Below are 20465 nucleotides of genomic sequence, written 5' to 3' on the forward strand. Positions count from 1 at the left end.
AACGAGGGGTTCAGGGAGCATCAGTGTGACCACCTGCGCTGAGTCCCCTCCACAGTGAGAATGAGGGGTTTAGGGAGCATCAGTGTGACCACTCGCACTGAGTCCACCCCACAGTGTGAATGAGGGGTTCAGGGACACAGCTGTAACCACCACCCAGCAGCAGAGACAGTGGTGCATCTAGGTCACACAGAGAAACAGTGAGGACAGTTTTTAAAATAGATATATCCTTAGATCATTTCTCTAAGTATCGTGCAGCCATCTGTCAATTACCTGAAGTCCTTACGATATTTGTAGTGAACACAATTATTTAGCCCACAGTAGCTTATGTTCTGATTAACAAAAGAGTATTAGCCTCATAAACCAAATTGTTTACCTGGTTCCTATACTTTCAACTCAACACTCAGCTAAACAACACTATCTTCTTTTCAATTTAAAGAAATCTGTCTCCTATCTATACCCTACATTTGACATCAAACTGATACCACTTTTAGAACTGATAAAATATGAGTACAGAAAAGAAATCTTGACTATTTAACTAAGGTGTGGTTATCTATTACACTCTACAGCTTAAACAGCTCTTTCTCAGAATGTTTACTAACATTTAAACTTTCCATCTGCACTATCTTTGGATAACATTTATCTTAGTTTGCCTGTATCAACATAGAAGCACAGACAGAGTACAATCTAAGCTCTGGTATAGGCCGAGGGCCTTGCGCCCCTAGCAGGGCCTCATAGGTAGGTAGTAAATGTGGGTGGCCAGAAACATGGACGGGTGGACAGACAGGTGTACACCTGGTCAGAAGGACTGTGGGGAGATGGAACTATGAAGCTTAGATGATTAAAAATAGAATTGTACTCTTACCGAGTGAGAAAATATGAGACATAGTCAAGATTTTCTTTAACAACTTAATACCCTTCTTAAAACAGTCAGTTACAAATATCTTAATTCCATTCAAAAAGCAGGTTCTTCTACATCATTTTACCCTCCACAAAGAATACACTATCCCTCCCCAGTTTACCCATTCACACACTTAAAAAGTGAAACAGATCTCCCAAAAATTAACCCAGTGATACACCAGCCTTTTCAGCTAGATTTAAGTTCTGACACTGGGATTTGCTCAAAGGTTCCAAAACAGACACAAATATAGTGAAGCAGAGAGCTGGAGATGAGAATTCACAAGGGCTGACATTCCCGAAAATAACGTCCATGCTTGCTTTTACACAACCCTAACAGTTGAAACGCTTGGTAACTCACACCTCTAAATCATGAATTGGGGAAATCCATTCAGAGGGTGAACGCTTTGGAGGCTGGGACAGTGATACTGTCATCATCACATCTCAGGAGTCCACCCGGCACTAGCACACAGCAGGTGCTCAATGCGTGTGTGTACTGGATGAAGGAGAGAATGAAGTATCGGTGCCCGAGGACCTGAGTCACAAGTAAAACACAACCCAAGACTCTCGCATCTGAACTTGATGTGTCAGAAAGCAGATTATACAAATACTGCAAGTATCTGGTTTATATAGAAAATATCCTTCCCCACAAAAGACTGCCTTGTAAGTATTTCATAAAACCACAAATCCATCCCGCAATTTAGTGAGAGAAAAGATAAAGGACAGACAGAGAAAGAGAAGGAAGAGAAAAGGAATACAACCATCAAAGGTTGGTGGGTCCATTGGATGGTCCCTAAATCTATACCCATAGATGAGGCAATGGTGCCTCATAGAATGAAGACAGTTCCATGTGTTTTTTCATTTCTTTATATTTATTTGAAGCCTTCGACTTAGCCAAAGCTAAGTATAAAGTGCACAAGGAAAGTAATGACTCTGGGGTTGAGAGTTAATAAAATTCTGGAATTAAAAAAAAAAATTATCAATGGCAGTCAAGAGCACAAACTAAGCCAAGATCTAATTGTATTATACTTTCATGAATGTAAAAAACATTATGAAATATTTAATAATCTACCAAACTCCACATTTTTCATCTACCCAGGGATTCTACAGACTTGCATGCAATTATCCCTTCAGTTAAATACACGGCACTTGGCAAGTGCTGGATTCACAGCCACCTCCGTGTTCCAAGTAGTCCTGGGCCACTTCAAATGCTCAGAGCTCTTCCCCTCCATTCCCAGACAGGTTCAGCTGACAGGATCAGGCTGCTTGTTTTAATCCAGTGCTGCTGCACTATTCGCCTATCCCTTACCCGTGAGCCCCTGGGCAGGGGATTTTTCTAATTTTCTTTATTCTCATCTTGCCAGCACTGCTAAAATTGAATGAAAGAAAAAAGGAAGAGGGCTCTGCAATCACTAAACATCATGTCACATTGTCCACCGAAATGCTGACCACACCCTCTGATTCCTACAAGACCCCAGAACTGAGCTTAGTTTTTAAAAAGAGATGTAACTGTTTGCATTATCTGTGCTGTTTCCGCTCTCTGCCTGCCATCAAGCCATTTGTGATACAAACGGCACGCGGCAGAGTCATCAAGCCCTGATCACGCCATAACCTGGGGAGTGTCTTATTTATATCCAAGGTCAACATGATCTCAATATAACTGATTTTAGGCAACATTACTTTTCTATACTATTTCATACATAAAAATAGGTGACATAGGTACAATTAGGAAGCGTAACATAAATGTGAACCACCACCAACTAAACCCATAACCAATTTAAGAACACCAATGTTACCATCTCTCTTGAGGAAAGAGTCCCATGGTTTCTGCGGGGACTGGTCGCAGAATCCCTGAGGATACAAAAATCCTTGTATGGACGCCCAAGTCCTGAGATAAAATGGTGTTGGCTGCACATCCTTAACTGATAGATTATTTCAATTTGTTTGGTTGGGTATCATACTGTGTGTAATCTCCTGAAATTTGCTTTTCTGCCCAACATTACACAGGGCCCATCCATGGCTTCCACCTCCATGGATTCAGCCAATGTTTGAATCAACTATGAACTGAAATTTTTGAAAAATATTTACATCTTTCCTGAACATGTACAGGCTTTTTTCCACATCATTGTTCCCGTAATAACAGTATAGCAATGATTTGCACAGCATTTACATTGCATTAGGCGTTATAAGTCATCCAGAAATATTTTAAAGTATATGGGAAGATTTGTGTAGGTTATATGCAAATACTAACGCCATTTTATACTGGGGACTTGAATATCCGAGGGACGTCCTGGGCCAACTCCCCAGGAACACCAAGGAACGATGGTATTTCACAGATGGGTATGTGCTGGGGCGTCAACTGTAGTTCATTCCTTTCCACGGTTGTTTCATCCATTGTGTAAACACAACAGACAAGGACACCCATCTATTTCCTGTCAAGGACCATTTGGGTTCTTTCCAGTTTTTTGGCGTTATGAACAATACAGCTAGATGTATTCTTATACTGTCTCTTGATTCACATGTGTAAGAATTTCTCTGGGGTTTATACATGAGAAAGGAAGTATTGGTGATAGGGAATGCCTGTCTTTAACTTTCCAAGATAATATAAATTGATATCCAAAGTGGTTGTCCTAACTCACATCCCTCTCAGCAGCAGTTTATACGTTTTCATCACTCTACATCTTGCCAACACTTGGTATAAAAGCCTTCTGTTTTCTTGGCATTCTAGCAGGTATTAAACGGCATCCACGGTAGTCTCAGCTCCTCAGGCTGAGGCAGGAGGGCCATGTGAGCCCAGGAACTCAAGAGCAGCCTGGGCAACAATGGGAAACTCTGTCTTCAAGAAAATTAATAAGTGCTTTTTAAAAATGTTCAAATGGCATCTATTTCTGGCCCTAATTTGCATCTTTGCAGACATTTGCTCTTCTGGCTGACCTCTGAATAGTCACTGTAGTGCCTAAGGTCCAGTGAGCATCTTCTCTGTTTGTCATTTCCCTGTAGGACCTCAGCGTGCCCCACAGCGTCAGTAAGACCTCCTCGCTGGTCATGCACAATTATTTTTCCAATCATGACATCTTGTCTGAGCCAGGAGGAAAATGTATCACTTTGCTTAGGACATATTGAAATTGAGGAGCCTGTTATCTGTCTACTTGAAGATGCTAAATTCTCAATTGAATATGGAACTAGTTCACAACGAACTACAGTAGGACCTCTGTAAGATGACCATCCCAGGGGCTGTAACAAACTGGGCCACACGTGGAGGTGGTTGGCATGAGGAGCTGGCCTGCGGTACTGACACATACACATGGTGCATGTCCAGTCCATGAAAATTAGGGCAACTTAAGGAGGTGGTCAATGTAGGGAGGTTCTACTGCGATTTATTTATGTGTTTTTTGTATATTTTAACATCTAAGTTTCACAAGAGAAATCTTTTCTGCCTTGTTCATTACTATGTTTTCAGATACGGAATCTATAACGGCAGCTGGCTCAAAAAACATTTTATTTTGACCCAGAGTTTTGCTTTGTCACCCCAGCTACAGCACAGTGGTGTGATCATAGCTCACTGCAACTTAAACTCCTCCGCTCAAGTGATCCTCCTGCCTCAGCCCCTCAAGTAGCCCAGACCACAAGCACATGCCACCCCACCCAGCTAATATATATATATATATATATTTTTTTTTTTTTTTTTTGGTAGAGATAGAGTCTGGGTGTGTTGCTGAGTCTGGCCTCAAGCAATCCTCCCACCTCAGCCTCCCAAAGCACTGAGCCACTGTGCATAGCCAACAAATATTCATCAAAAAAATAAAATTTGAAACATCCTTCTTCCTGATACCAATAGGCCCCACAAAATGGGGCCTTGGATTCTTTTTATTTTCATGTCAAATTTAATAACCTTAGATAAATTGCTTGATTTGTGAGCTACTCTTTAACTTTAATTTCTCTATGGTTTCTCTGTAAATCAAGTACTCCATCTGAGTCAAACATGCAACTGCACTCACAAAGCCAAAAAGTTCACTTTTATTTTTACTTCTGAGAAAACTCAAGAGAAAAAGCATTTTCTCTACAAAGTCAATTGTAATTTATACTCATTAAGTTATCTGCCTCTTCAGACAATGGATAATAACAGTCTTAGTAATCTGAGGAAAATGCCTGGCTTTTGGCAACTCCTGCTCTACTTTTCAAGATCTGTCATCTGAAACTGCTGAATATTTCTCTATCTTCAAAGCTATGCTATTGAGACACGAAAAAATTGACACAACATCACAGAAGTTAGAAATAGAAACCTCAAAGTATCCTTCCGTGTCAAATATATTATTAATTTGATAAAGATGAAATGTGAGTTTGATCACTATCAGTACACTCAGGCAGCTAGTGGTGGTGTTCTAAGGACACACCACACACAGGGAGCCCGGCTTTGCAGCCACCACCCCAGGCTCACGGTAAACAATCTCCAGTGTAAAAGTTTGAACATGCGGATCAAGAATACTATATTTCTTTTTCGAAAATTTTTTTAATTTTAAAAAACAGACTAAGAAAACCAAATCATTTCCTCCCATAAAACTGTCCTCCTAGTGTTATGAAAATAATTACATAGAACTTGTGTTTCTTTTTAACTTGTGGACAAAGACTTAAGGACAACTCCAAAAAATATATTTGCTTTTGCAATTCAGAACCCAGAACTCACTGTTTAGTGTGAGTTATGATACATATAAGGCTTATATGAAAGAAAGAAAGAAAGAAAGAAAGAAAGAAAGAAAGAAAGAAAGAAAGAATCAGAGGTTCTGATTCCCAGAAGATAACCACTAGTGGGTAACGCAAAAGGAGGGTTTGGTGTCTCACTAATGGCATTTTCACTGGATTTCATTGTACATTATGATGCATTTTAGTCCTGGGAGTACCATAAATTAATGACTTCACACCTGAAAATCTAAGCTTGTCTTCCTTAAATAAAAAAATTAAGGTTGGAAAACTATAGCTCCTTTCTTCAGTATATCTGTTTTTCATGAAATTAGAGCACATACAAGAAACAGGATGATAGTCACCAAGAATGATTAAAACCACGGACTATCACAGAATTGAAAATACCACATTGAAGTATATTTTAAAAATACTATATTTTGGGCCAGCCATGGTGGCTCATGCCTGAAATCCTACAACTTTCGGAGGCCCAGGCAAGTGGATTGCTTGAGCTCAGGAGTTTGAGACCAGCCTGAGCCAGACAGAGACCCTGTCTCTACTGAAAACAGAAAAAACAGGCAGGCATGTGGTGAGAGCTGGTAATTCAGCTACTTGGGAGGCTGAGATAAGAGTATCTCTTGAGCCCAAAAGTTTGAGGTTGCTGTGAGCTATGCTGACACCACAGCACTGTACCCAGGGAGTCAGAGTAAGACTCTGTCTCAAAAAAAAAAAAAAAAAAAAAACTACATGTTTTGGGCGGCACCTGTGGCTCAGTGTGTGGTGCACTGGCCCCATATACCAAGGGTGGAGGGTTCAAACCTGGCCCCGGCCAAACTGCAACAAGAAAATAGTGGGGCATTGTGGTGGGTGCCTGTAGTCCCAGATACTCAGGAGGCTGAGGCAAGAGAATCACCTAAGCCCAAGAGCTGGAGGTTGCTGTGAGCTGTGATGCCACATCACTCTACCAAGAATGACAAAGTAAGACTTTGTCTCTAAAAAAAAAAAAAATACTACATTTTTCCCTGGTGGGACAAACTCCCCCACTCTGTACTTAAAGTCAGAGTAGCAAGAGTGAGAATATAGAGATATTAAATATAATTTCAAAATCTGCCTTTGCCTTTTACTAGTTTGTATGTTTCCTTTTTCAAATACCCACTGAGCACCTACTCTGCCAGGTGCTGTGTGAGTCATATGGCTATAAAATAAAGTAAGATTGGGTCCTCAATGTCAAGTAGTTTAGAGTCTATTAGTTCAGAGTGTACTAATCTAATAATATTATTCCCACTGATGATCAACCAAGTTAAAGAAGACAACACACTTAGCACAAAAGACATTTTTCTTGTATTAAAAAATAAATAACATGTTCATGATTCTTAGCCACATTACACTAACTCGTGTCCTAACTGATTTCCCCTGGCAATTTCAATACACGTCAGAAATAAAAATTTAGACTCATTCAATTCCACTAGCAAAAATTATACAATAAATATTGGCTTGGACATAAAATGAAAGATACTTAAAAAGTTTATTTACGAATTTTCAGTGTGCCTTACTCAATCCTTCAATTCAGTGGAATGGTACAAAAATTCAGTGTATTGATTTTATTTGACAATAAAGACAGTTTTTAAGGTAACATCTTTAGCATGCTGCCATTTAGAAACAGATGCTAAAAAGCCGTCAGAGTATATTGTGCATTCAGCACCCATTGGAAATTCAGAGGTTTTGTTCTTTTCCTTTTTTGATTTGTTTTAATTTCAGAATATTATAGGGGTGCAAATTCTTTGGTTGCCTGAATTACTTTTGCACTGTTTGAGTCAAGTTTATAAGTGTGCCCACCAGCAGATAGTGTATTCCACCTACTAGGTGTGGTCCCCCCCCCCGTCCCCTGCCCCCTCCCTCCCACCTGCTTGATTGCTGCTGAGTTTTACTCCCCTCTGTGTACATGAGTGCTGATCAGTTAGTTCCAATTTAATAGTCAGTACATGGGGTATTTATTTTTCCATGCTTTATTTTTTTAAAGATTTTTTGATTAAATCATAGCTGTGTACATTAATGCAATCATGGGGTACAGTGTGGTGTTTTCATATACATTTTGAAATACTCTCATCAAACTGGTTAACGTAGCCTTCATGTCATTTTCTTAGTTATTGAGTTAAGACTGTTTTCCATGCTCGTGATACTTCCCTCAGGAGAATGGTCTCCAGTTCCATCCAGATTGTTGCAAAAGATATTAATTCATGTTTATGGCTGAGTAGTACTCCACATATCACATTTTGTTAGTCCACTCATGAAATGATGGGCACTGGGGTTGATTCCACACCTTTGCGATTGTGAATTGTGCTGCTATCAACATTCCAGTGCAAGGTCTTTTTTATAAAATGACTTTTCTTTCCTTTGGGTAAATGCCCAGTGGTAGGATTGCTGGATCAAGTTGACAGGTCTCCCTTCAGCTCTTTGAGGATATGTTCCTTTCTCTCCATATCCATGCCCGCATCTAGTGCTTCAGGACTTTTGACAAAAGCCTTTCTCACAGGCGTTAGGTGCGATCTCGTGGTGGTTTCGATTTGCATTTCTCTCACAGTTAGTGACCCCGAGCATTTTCTCATGTGTTTATCGGACACTCGTCTATCTTCTTCCCCCACCCCCTACCCCCAGTGGTCAGAAGGATTTCTTAGAAAGGATTACAGAAGGAATAAAACAGTCTATCTTCTTTAAAAGGTTTCTGTTCCCATCTTTTCCCCACTTTGAATGGAGTTTATGATTTTTTTCTTGCTGATCTGCTTGAGTTCTTTGTAGATTCTGGTAGTTCGCCCTTCACTGAATGTGCCACATGTGAATCTTTCCTCCTGCCTGCAAAGTGTCTGTTTGGGCTGATGACTGCGTCCTTGGCTGTGCAAACCTGCTTTCTTCAATTTAATCAAGTCCCATTCATTTATTTTGTGGTTGCTGTGATTGAAGACCTTGAGGTCTTAAGGAATTCTGGGCCCAGGCCAGTATCTAGAACAGTTTTTCTAACATTTTCTTCTAGAATTTTTGTGGTTTCATATCTTAGATTTAAATTTGTAAGGCATCTTTAATTGATTTTAGTGAGTGATGAGAAGTATAAATCATGTTCCAATCTTCTAAATGTGGCATCTGATTTCCCAGCACCATTTATTGAAGGGGGATTCTTTGCCCCCATATGTATTGCTATCTGCTTTGTCACAGATCAGGTGGCAATATGTGGATGGCTTTCCTCTGGGGTTCTCTCTTCTGTTCTTTCCCTGTTTTTACACCCCTGTCATGCTGCTTTGGGGACGGCAGCCTCGCAGTAGAAAGTCTGGATAGGTGATGCCTCCAGATTGGTTCCTTTTGCTTAAGGAACAATTAGCTTTGGCAATTCAGGCTCTTTCCTGGTTCCAAACAAATCAGAGACTTATTTTTTCCAGATCTCTAAACTATAGTGGTGTTCTGATGAGGACTGCATTGAATCTGTAAATCACTGTAGGCAGTACAGACATTTTAACGGTGCTGATTCTGGTAATCCATGAGCATGGAATGTTCTATGTTTTTCCACCTGTTCACATTATCTCTGATTTTCTTCCTGAGTGACATGTAGTTAGTTCTCTTTGCAGAGAGCTTTTGCCTACTTGATTAAACGTATTCCTAAGTGTTCTATTTTCTTTGTTGCTGTGGGAAAGGCAGTGAGTAGTCCCCAGACCTCCACTTCATAACGATTAGCTGGTTAAATCTAGGAATATAGCCAAGTAGTATTGTTCTGTTTTGAAGAGAACTATTGTACTACTAATTCAGTGGTACACTGGACTCCTATAGGGAACAGGGACTATTTTATGACTACTCTAAAAAGGCAGTATCTTTTCATATAATAAGAGATTACATTACTCTTCAAAAGTCTAGGCTGTTATCAGACCCTGTAATAACAGTGCTAATTATTTGAAATGATCATGAGAAAACAGTAAATTGTCAATTCTCTTGAAACAATAGTTTAATAACCCAACATTACTACTATCTTAACAGCAAGATTCTAATTTAGAGACTTATAAATATCTAAATAATTATGATCCAAATTAAAGAAAATAAATCATTAGTTTAACCTCTCAAAAACTAACCTGGTCTTGATATTATTTCGTTAACATTGAGGATCCACTTTGATACTTTCTATGAATGAATGTGTAAATGCCAAAGTGTTACATAAATGTACAGAATTAGCATTGCCAGTTAATCTCAATATCACCAGACAGATAGTGGTTACATGTGTTGCAGATGGTAAAGGTCTTCAGGAAACAGTCCTTGTATCAAATTAGTATGAAATGAGATTTTAATCAGAAGAAAAGCTCTGTCCTCTTCACTTATGAAAGCAAAAAAAATGCAATATTCCTTTCTCATACACAGGGAAAGTGGCTTTATAAAAATTACTGAATGGCAAACACTCACTTTATTAAGTTCTTGAACAATAAGCCTTTAACAGCCTTGTATGGCCAGTAAGCACACAGACGTACTCTCTCACACACAAGCTCCCAAACCTGGTCTTTCTCGATACTTTATCAATTTATCTGAGTATCCACAGAGAAAAACCATGTTGTTAACTACTTGGTAACATAGTAACCATGGTAACTACCCAGTAACTTCCCTACTTTTAATCTCCCTTTTAACGAACAGAGCATGCTACCGATTCACCATGACTGCACAGACATGATATTAGTTCCTGATGGGTTGTCAAGAAAACATACAAATATCCTAAATATTCACTTAAAAATATTGAAGAGTTTCCACATTGCAGAAACTCACCCTTGGCGAGTTATGAGGGTGACGTCATAAACCCTACAAGGACGTAGATTCCAGGTAGACTCTGGAAAACGTGAAGAACATGGATCTTAAAAGTAGCAGACTGAGTGATATGAGATGCTAAAGCTTCCCAGAACTTTAAGTCTGCCAAGAACCTTACGCCCAGACACCCAAAATATGACACTAAATTACGGATCCAGTAAATAAGATCTCATCAAAGAACATGGACCTGTTCGCTGTAAATTCAATCAAACCTCTTCCTAAAGCAACAGAAGCACACCTTTACTCCCCTCTAAGAATGAGGAAATAACCAGAATACCAGATACTATCAGTGGTCTTTCCCATTCCCACATTTCGCTTTCTGATCAGAATGTTGTATTCTGAGCAAACCTAAACCAAGATGATATTAACTTTTCCCCAAAGTCCCTTCATTCTCTGGTTTGAAGTGTAATTTTTAATCCTAGAGTGATCTGATAGAGCAATTTCAGGAAGCATGTTTTGCGGGAAGGAGCCTGCATTTCACTGCCAGAGAGTTACAAGAGATGACAGGTTATAATCCCATGGACACAGGAAGGATGTTCACGTATCAGGAAACCTGGAGAGAAAGACATCCAGGGCCCCGTGCGGGATGAGCAGTCAGTCACAGACTCAAAAACTGTGACAGGCATTTGCCAAGAGAGTTTCAAAGTTCTATCGTCTTCTTTGTAAAAATGGAGGTGAACTACCAAGATACAAGGAAAGTCATCTGATTTCAAAGGATCCTAATGGTACTTGGGGATGCAAGGACAGGAAAGGCAGGACTCTTCTCGGGGGAGGAGGCCCATGGGATATTGTACATTACTCTGAGTCTAGGGACTGACATCTGGGTTAGAAAACACACATTTGTGTGTCTTCAGAACATGGGGGAGAGTTAAGACTGAAAGGCGGCAGGAAAGAGGCTGATGTGAGCAGAGCTGTAGAGAAAGATAAACCCCCGTGAAAAGCCAGTGTGGACAGAGAGCAAAGGATGCTGCCCCAGACGCACAGTCACAGCAGGTGCCGGGAGGGGTGGCCAGAGACAGCCACGGCGGGAGGAATGATGAGCAGCAGAAGATGAAGCAAGGAATCATTAAGGGACAGGAGACTACTTAGTAATGTTTATAGAATGGGGCGCGGGGCATTGAGAGTGGTTCCATCTAAAGGCCTTTAGTTTTCCCATCAATTCTACCCTAACCTGTGGAATTCAGAGTGGAAAATTTGAGTAAGGTCTTAAAGAGAGTGGCCAAAGTTTAGAATATTCACTAAGAGGAATCTTCTTAAGACATTACATATCAAATCATCATACTGTACTCCATAAATGTATATAGTTATGATTTAATTTAAAAATTTTTTAAAATTTACTTGTAAAAACATTTTTTTCTAAGCTACTCAAAGGAACAAATGATATGCTGACCTGTACTGCCTTTTAAAATGTGGAAAAGTGTTGTTTTCTGTAAAAGGACAAAGGTACATAAGACAAATCTTTAAGCTCAAGGATTCAACTATGTAAGTAACTTTCAATGCAATACAAACACCACTCAGAAGGGCATCCTGAGAGGATTCAGTACGTGTGTGTAAGTGTGTGTGTGCCAGAATGAGTGTGTGTGAGAGTGTTGAGGGCCAGGCTTCTGCTGATCCATCTGCACTCCCCTTTCAGCCCCTCCAAACACAGGTTGAACTAACTAGATGATTCCTGTAATTCAGGGGTACAATCCACTGTGGGGAGGGAGGCATTTTCTTATTTCATTCATTGATATTACAATTTGAGTGTCAGAAACATAATTTATACAACTAACTGAAAGTTGCTGGAGTGAGGCAATCCCTCCCCTGACTTTGGCAAAGTAAAGCAGCTGAACCCAGCCAACAGCAAGAGCTATCAGGGTGGCTGACTGGCCGTGACTCCGGCAGTCCTCAGCTTGGTGGAGGACAGTGTCCGCAGAGGCTGACGCTGAAAGAATCAACATGGGCCTGCTGGGCAGGGCTGGGGGTTACAGTTGGATAAACAGCCACCCCTACCCTCCAGGAGCTCCCAAGTTAATTGGAAAATACAATATAACTATGAGAAACTTTGAGTATTGATAACAATGAGATTTTGGAGTCTGGTCAGGATAACTAGAGAGGAATTAACCACAGATTATGCATAACTCTTCCCAAACTCATGCTACAGACAGAGATTTACTATGAGAAGGAAGAAAACACTTAAAGGAAAAACTGTGAAGGAGGCTGGATCTTAAAACTAGAAAAAGGGCAAGCCGCCGCACAGCAGAACAACAACCCGCCAGTCCTATTATAATTAATTAGCGTCCCCTTTGCCAACACTGTGGATAAATTTGCCCCGTGAAACTCTGAACCATCTGTGTTTCTTCAAAGCCCTAACACTGCCAGTGATTTGGGCAACTTTATTTTGGGAGGCATTTATTTCAAAGATCAGATGGCTCAGTGCTGTCTTTAGGACTTGCAAAAATAAGGCAGTAATTTGCCTGCTTGTTCCCCGCGTGGCTGAAGAGTTACGTCATGTCCAGATGTTCACAAAGGTGGGGCCTGTTGGCACTTCACCCTCACAATTTCCAGAAACAAAAAGCCAAGCTCACTTTACCTTATACTTTCTAAACCAGTCATTTAAGATTGGATCTGAAAGCTTCTTGGGGTTCAGATTTTGCATTTTATAAAAAAAAAATACAGCAATTTACCATAATTAGCGCTCTTATAATCACTCGGCAGCAGGAAGCTCCATTCCCTGAATCTCCGAGCTCCTGTCATATCTTTGCCCATCCAGATTCAGACTCCAGCCAACACTGCAGTAAAGAGGGACGGGGATCGGCCCAATCCTGTGAAAATTCCAATCACCCCTGAGATTTCACTTACACTCATCATTCTCTAGTCAAGCAAGTTCTGTGGACCACCAAGCTAAGTGGTGCCTAAGTCTTTGTTGCAAATCTGAATGTAAATCACGACATTCCACACTCACACAGCGCCTTCCATCAGCATCTCTTTGGCTGCAAAATTAAATTTCATTGTGAATTCACTGTGAGGTTCAGGTGGAGGTACTGAAGATCCCCCAGCTCTTTAGAAAGCCCACGTCTCTGGTGCACTCAGCAGTCAGGGTTATCTGTCCTAATTTACTGTCTGGAGCACAGAAAGAACAAAACCAGGTTTGGTGCCAGAGACATGAAAAGCAAACATCAGGTCAGGGCAAAGAGTCACAGACAGAACCAGGGGTGAACTCAGGATTGATTACAGGCAATATGAAGATGAGACGCCAAGAGGATGAGAAGGAGAAACATCAGAAAAACATCTAGGAGAGAAGAATCAAGGTGGAGGTGAAGGCAGGGAGCAAACCAAATACAAACCACACAGGACCAAATTCATGCTCCAGGCGGCCAAAGCCAAGTACAGATCACTGCCTGTCACCCACAGTTCTCATCTAGCCCTTACCCAGGAGGAATTTACAAATTTTATCCAAACTCCCCAATGGAACTTAATGATACTGTTAGTTGCAATGTATCCAGAGCTTGTGTGCGAGCACTTTACTTACTATATCTCATTTAAACCTCCAAACAACTCCAAAAGGGTATTTATTAATTCCCTATTTTGTGCATGAGAATTCCTTAAGGTCCCCCAGCTAGTAAGAGGCAGAGCTAGAACTGGAGTGCTCGTTCCCCTATAACATGCTGTTTACACTGCAGTTTCTACAGAGGAAAGTGCGTGCACCTCTCACTCCCCGGCTGGACACAGCTGCCCGGCCACATGGGGCTACTGAGCACCTGAGTTCTGACCAGAGCCACATGTTAAAATTACAACATTTGGGATATACTGAGCTAAATAAAATACGCTGTGCAAACTAATCTCATGTTTCATTCATTTTTGAAATGTGGCTACTAGAAAACACACATATCCATAGTATATACAAAAGCTCTGACAATCAAGTTTGCAAACTCATCCTGGAAAAAGTGCTACACGCCTCACTGCTGAATATCATTATGGTCATCTTCAAAGTCCTCCCCCGGGGAAGCTGCACCCTGCCAGTGCCTACTCTACCTTTCAAAGCAATCTGGAAACTCTTTTTCTGAAATGGCCATCAGAGCTGTCATCATATCAAGTCTGACGACTCAGTTTGTGAATTTGCCAGAGTGAGCTTACGGTGGCAGCACTGCACAAACCCAGCAAGGGCTCATGACCTTGGTGAACCAGGGTCTCTCAGCTGTGTTTGTGTCAACATGTGTCAGCGTCTCACTGAGTGGCGTTCACTTCTACTGTTGTTGCCTGTTTTTGTGTGCCGCATTTTTCTTTTCTTTCTATTTTTTTTTTTTTTTTTTTTTTTTGAGACAGAGTCTTACTTTCCCCCTTGGTAGAATGCCCTGGCATCACAGCTCACAGCAATCTCCAACTCTTTGGCTCAAGCAATTCTCTTCCCTTAGCCTCCCAAGTAGCTGGGACTACAGGCACCTGCCACAACACCTGGCTGTTTTTAGAGATGGGGTCTCTCTCTGACTTAGGCTGGTCTCAAACTCCTGAGCTCAGGCGATCCACCCACCTTGTCCTAACGGAGTGCTAGGACCTTGTGTGTCGTATTTCAATAGCTTTTGTTAACACTGAAGGAAACTGGGCTAGACATTGGAGAAGTTTACTCAAGGTTGTGCTATGTAAGATGGCACTTGAACAGCCGCACCGAGATTCTGGGCCCGTGCTGTTGGTCACACTCCTCTCTGTTTCAAGGACAGAGCCAGGAGGGTGTGAATCACAGGAAGCAAGTGGATAACGGACACATTTCTGGCTTCCGAGTATCTGTAAACACCTACTTAATATCTGTTGTGCAACCCGCCTCCTCAGTAATGTGATTCCTGAAAAGTGAATGGGGTGGGCAATGGCGGGAGCTAACGTCCTTCACACGAGAAAGCAACAACCCAGTCCAAGGACACAAACCTCCAGGGCAGAATTCCCGGCCCAGATACTTCAGGGCAGCCAGAGCCAGGGGACACTGGGAGTGATAAAGTCACAGTCCTTCACCAGATCCAAACGTCTGAGTTCTGAGGGTTATGCTCTAACTATATTCGTAATAAAAGGGACATAAGAAACAACATTCAAACACACATCTTTGGAAGTGGCTGTGCAGCTTGGTAACATGAACACAGGACTGAAAGGGGAAGGCTCAGTGACAGGCCATCCCCACCACCCGGCTGACCTGCACCGGGACTCTTAACATTGTTGGAGTCATCTCGGTGCTCACTAGCCCCCTAACACTGCCAACAACACCAGGATTCTGTGATGGAAAGATATGACCTCTATACCTAGTCTACATGATTATAATAAAGTCACAGAAGAACCAAATCAGTCTTTACTATAGACAAAGACTGATGAGGCTTGGGGACCCGAGGGAATCCACCCTAATCCCCACCTGCCCCTGACGCCCCGAGGCTGGAGTTTCAGGCAGTATAATGAGAGAACAGTGTTAAATCTCCACTAGGAACACATCACAATCTAACTTCCCTTACTTCACGAACCATCCCTGTCTCAGGATCTAATAGTGAATTTCTGTTTAGGCCCTAAATCTAGCCTTGGACCAGAATTAAGGGAAAGACCTAGAACATGGGTTTCATGTTCACTGCACTGCCCCATTCCTTAGCTTGCTCAGAGGTTCAAAACTGCAGGAGTTTGGGAAACCACCCCAAACGTCCAGGAGAGCCAACTCGGCAACTCAGTCTAAGACCAAAGGGGTGGGAGGTGGGTGGAAGGCTGAGAGCTGAACCTCTGGGGTCCAAAGCAGAGGATGATATCCCTGCCCGAGAGGAGAGAGCAAGTCCCCTGTCCTCTGCCTTTTTGTTCCATCTGGTCCCTTGGGGGCTGGATGACGCCCATTCACGTGGCCTGTTTTACTCTGTGGGGTCAAATGCTGTCTTCCAGAAACACGTCACAGACATACCAAGAATGGCCTTGCAGCAGAGTGTCCCTCAGCCCAGCCAGGGTGACACACAAAAGTCACCCTCACATCATGTAAATCAAATCACAGTCATCATCCATAAAAGGTATTTTCAAATACCAGAGGACGGTGCTGGCCCCGTCACTTACGGATCCATGCCATCCCCCAGGCCTGCAGCCTCTGCTCCCATGAAATGTCAGGAAACCTTCCATCACTAAGGTCAATCTCTTTTGAACAGGCTCCAGCTAAACTATAATAAAGTGGAAATATAGGTATCTTCAGAGCTAAAAAATAGGTCTTGGAGTCTGATGGATCTGGGTTAAGAAATTCAGCTCTAAAACTGTCAACTCCTTAACATTCAGCCTGTTAATTAGCCTGCGTCTGTGTTTCTTCCTAAACTTCCATAAAATCGGGATCAGGACACTTCACCACACTCCTCAAAGGCTGACTGTCAGGGTTAAATTGTGATGGAGCATGTGTAATATTTGATACAGTATCTAATATGTAGCAAAGGTTTAATAAATGCTGGCTACGGTTATGTCCTTAAGGTTTTCACCTTGTAGCTGTAACTGACCTTCCCAAAGTAAGACACGACTGTTAAGTCATCTTTGAAGTTTAAAACATCACTTGCAGACTTTTCATGGCCTGTTTCCATTTTCACCCTTTGGTTGAGGTCCTGTGCTTTTGCCTTTTTCATTCTCTAGTTTCTAAGCTTAGTACCTTGCCTACTTCTGGCTTTTGCTTTCATCCTACTTTTTTTATTTAGAAAAAAAAATTCTAAGTGGGGATACCTGAGCCACAAGTCACAGTAAATTTGAAGAGTGGGTTCCAGATCACTATCTTATTCCCAACTGACAGAGTCACATTGAAAAATCCAATTAATCTAACTCACTCTCCATTTTTTTCTTGAAAAATAATTAAGGAAGGATCTATTTCAGGTTTTATGCTTCCTTATCCAAATTATATACAGATGCTACCTGGAAATATAGTCTTAATAGCTACATTAACTATGATAAGTTCACTCACATCATTGTCATTCATGTCTAATTAACCTAAAGGCCCCACTGGGAGTAGTAAGAACCTGCACGCAGCAAGGGAGGTGAGTCATGTGGGTCTCCAGGCCCCGTCCTGCCATTTATATATGCAAGGAGAGGAGAGGAAGTGAAGATTAGAGCTCAAGACCCAGAGAGGTGACTGACTGCGGGAGAACCTGGAGGAGCGGCCTTAAAACACAGATTTGAAATTGTTGGACAGGGAAACTCTTTCACAAAGAAAATCATTTGTGAAATGATAAAATAGTAAAACCAAAAAACACCATAAAACTTTCTATATGACTCCAATCTAGACAGCATTTTGAAAAGAGTACACAAAATCATTTATTCATAATTTTCACCAGCGATAAATTAAACACCTAGTATTCCTTAATAATCAGATGATAGTTACATTTAGTTCTTTACACAGGATTTCTGACAATTATGTGTCCAGGCTCTGCTTGGTTATGGACAAGGAAGGAAGCTACCACCTCGCAAGGCACTGCCTTCCCTTACTGTACTGGATCACTCTGGGTGAGACACTTCTTTCTCTTACATGATTGCACTCACACCCTCATAACTGCCCCACTCCACAATTGGTCTGTGCCCTGTAGGGTGATGTACCAGGAAGCTCCGCAGGTGGGGGACAGAGGAGGGAGCTGGTGGGTATCTGGAGCAGTGCACTTTTTCACGTTGCCTGTAAAGCAGGCTGGGCCCTTGCTCCTAGTCGGGGGAAACTCTACCAAGGACCAGAGAAAGACAAGATGAGAATGTTTGTTTATTACCCAGGTAGAGGTCTATCAAAGTCACATAGTTCTGCATGAGGCAAGGATCTCCAGGCCCCAAAAGCCACAGAACGAAAAAAGTACCTCGGCCAACAGGCTGGCAGGGCCTCACCTCACAGAAGAGAATCAGTAATTAAGTTCTGAAAGCAGAGTGAGACTCTGTTCAGGACTGTTGTGAGCCTACGGATGTATGTACTTCTAGGGAGACAGTGCTTGGTAATCCAGAGATCTCAGGCTGTGCATTCCTGTTTCAGGCACAAGAACCATGCTTGTTTAAACCGCAGTTCTCGATATTGCTAACCCCATTTATTTTCTCAGGAATTACATTGCCAAGAAAGCAAAGTTGATCAACAAATATTAACCACGTGTGTTACAGATTGGAGGTCGGAATCTCTAAGGATGGAGGCCAGCGGCTCCATTTTGATTCTGTGCCTCTCCTGGAGGGCCCACGAGTCTTCTTATACAGCAAGGGTGATAGGGGGTTCTGAGGCTCTGGGGGAAATACTGGTGCAGAGTCAAGAGCACTGAGTCAGAAAGACCTGAGTTAATGCCACTCTTAAGAGTGGTACCATGGCTCAAAGTAGTCACCAAAATAATTGGAAAGAGCAAGTAAAGGTTTAGCAAGAAAAAAGGAAGTTTATTAATGACTTGTTCAGTGAGTGAGCCCCTCCTCGTGACTTGCAGGCACTAGGAAAAGCTTGGCCTCTGGATTTTATACACAACTTAGAAGAGTATCAGCTGCTTCTTGGAAATCTCCCAGGGTCTTAATTAACTCTGTTCTCAAAAGAGCCCACCTGCAAGGTCTTTAATTACAACCCACCTGCAGGGTCTTAATCAGCCTCATTCTCATAACCGCTCAGGTCAGCGTGACCCAGACCAGTCCTAAGTAGCCCAAATGCACTGGGCGTCCACCCTGGTCCTCTCTAGCCAGCAACCCCACAGCACAGGGGTTTTGCCCGTGCTGCCCATCTTTCCTCTTCAGTAAAATGAGGAGAACCATAGTTCCAAACTCTTTGGGTTGTTACAAGGATGAAAGCTGGTTCAAGTGAGCGCAAAGCAAAATCTGACAGTGAGGCTGAGCAGATGGAAAGTAATGAAGGAAGATTTAAGATCTGAAGCAGTTCTCAGCCTGCGGGTCAGGACCCACAGGAACTGTATCAAAGGGCCGCAGCATTAGGAAGGTGGCCCCAGCCAAACTGCAACAAAAAAATAGTCGAGCGTTGTGGTGTGCACCTGTAGTCCTGGCTACTCAGGAGACTGAGGCAAGAGAATTGCCTAAGCTCAAGAGCTGGAGGTTGCTGTGAGCTGTGACATCACAGCACTCTACCAAGGGGGACAAAGTGAGACTCTGTCTCTAAAAAAAAGAGGGTCGCAGCATTAGGAAGGTTGAGAACCATTGATCTAGAGTTTCCTCTCAACCCCTGAAGTGGATTCAGGAGCACTACGTAGCAGTAGTGGCCCCAGTGGGCAGATCCCTCTTGACTGCTGCTGACCCAGACGTCAGATCTGGTGGACGTGGGCTCTCAGGTGGTGGAGGGCAGGTGCTCTCTTAAAATTCAAAGAAAAACTTGGTAAGAAAAACCTATCCATTTACAAAATAAATGCAATGGCAACAATTAAAAGAACACTGTATTGGGGAACAAAACACTTGAATTTACATCTCAGCTGTAGTCATCAGAAATTAAACTAGCTGTTTTCACAGGCTCTATCACCAGTTGCCCACGGGCCACCATGACCCTAAAGAGATTTATGGCTCTCCAAGCTGTCCTCATCACCCTGTTCAGTTTGTGTTATCCTGATCTCAAGCACACTCTTCTGAAGGAATTATTAATAGTCATCACGAGAACTGTAACATCAAGGAACACAGACAGGGAGCAAGGACTGTGGAGTGAGAAGGTCAGCAGAAGCGAATGAACAATTCCGTGTCCAGAGCCCAGGTGAGGCCAACTCAGCAGCAGAAGGGCATGAGAGGCCCCTGGATCAATCACTGTGCAGTTTCCACATGGAAATAATAGACCATGTATCAATGCAACAGCCTCAGACGGCAAGTGCAAAGCATCACAGGCTGTCTGACGCACCCCTGATGCCAAAATGATTCAAGAGTCCTTTGGAGCTGAGGATCAGTCTTCGTGAGAAGGGAAACAGGGGAATGTTGAATCTATTTACAGAAAATAGACGGAAGACTTGAAGCAGAAGTGCCCAGTAAAAATAAGTCTTGATACCTAAACTAAATTCAGATAAAAAATGATAAAGACAGGCAGCACCTGTGGCTCAAAGGAGTAGGGTGCCAGCCCCGTATGCCGGAGGTGGCAGGTTCAAACCCAGCCCCAGCCAAAAACTGAAAAAAAAAAAAAAAAA

General features: G+C 42.2%; 1 protein-coding gene and 1 non-coding gene across 2 annotated transcripts in view; one reads left to right on the forward strand and one right to left on the reverse strand.

Moving 5' to 3' along the window:
• The window catches only part of FAM19A2 (family with sequence similarity 19 member A2, C-C motif chemokine like), a 453820-nt gene that overhangs the window by 181122 nt on the left and 252233 nt on the right, over positions 1-20465 (reverse strand). The gene's annotated exons all lie outside the window — the stretch shown is intronic.
• Positions 5487-5616, forward strand: LOC111728028. The gene has a single exon (XR_002775444.1). It is a non-coding gene; the product is annotated as a small nucleolar RNA SNORA40 (small nucleolar RNA).

This window comes from Otolemur garnettii, unplaced genomic scaffold (assembly GCF_000181295.1).
Source record: "Otolemur garnettii isolate 467f Iridium unplaced genomic scaffold, OtoGar3 scaffold00138, whole genome shotgun sequence".
Lineage (NCBI taxonomy): Eukaryota > Metazoa > Chordata > Mammalia > Primates > Galagidae > Otolemur > Otolemur garnettii.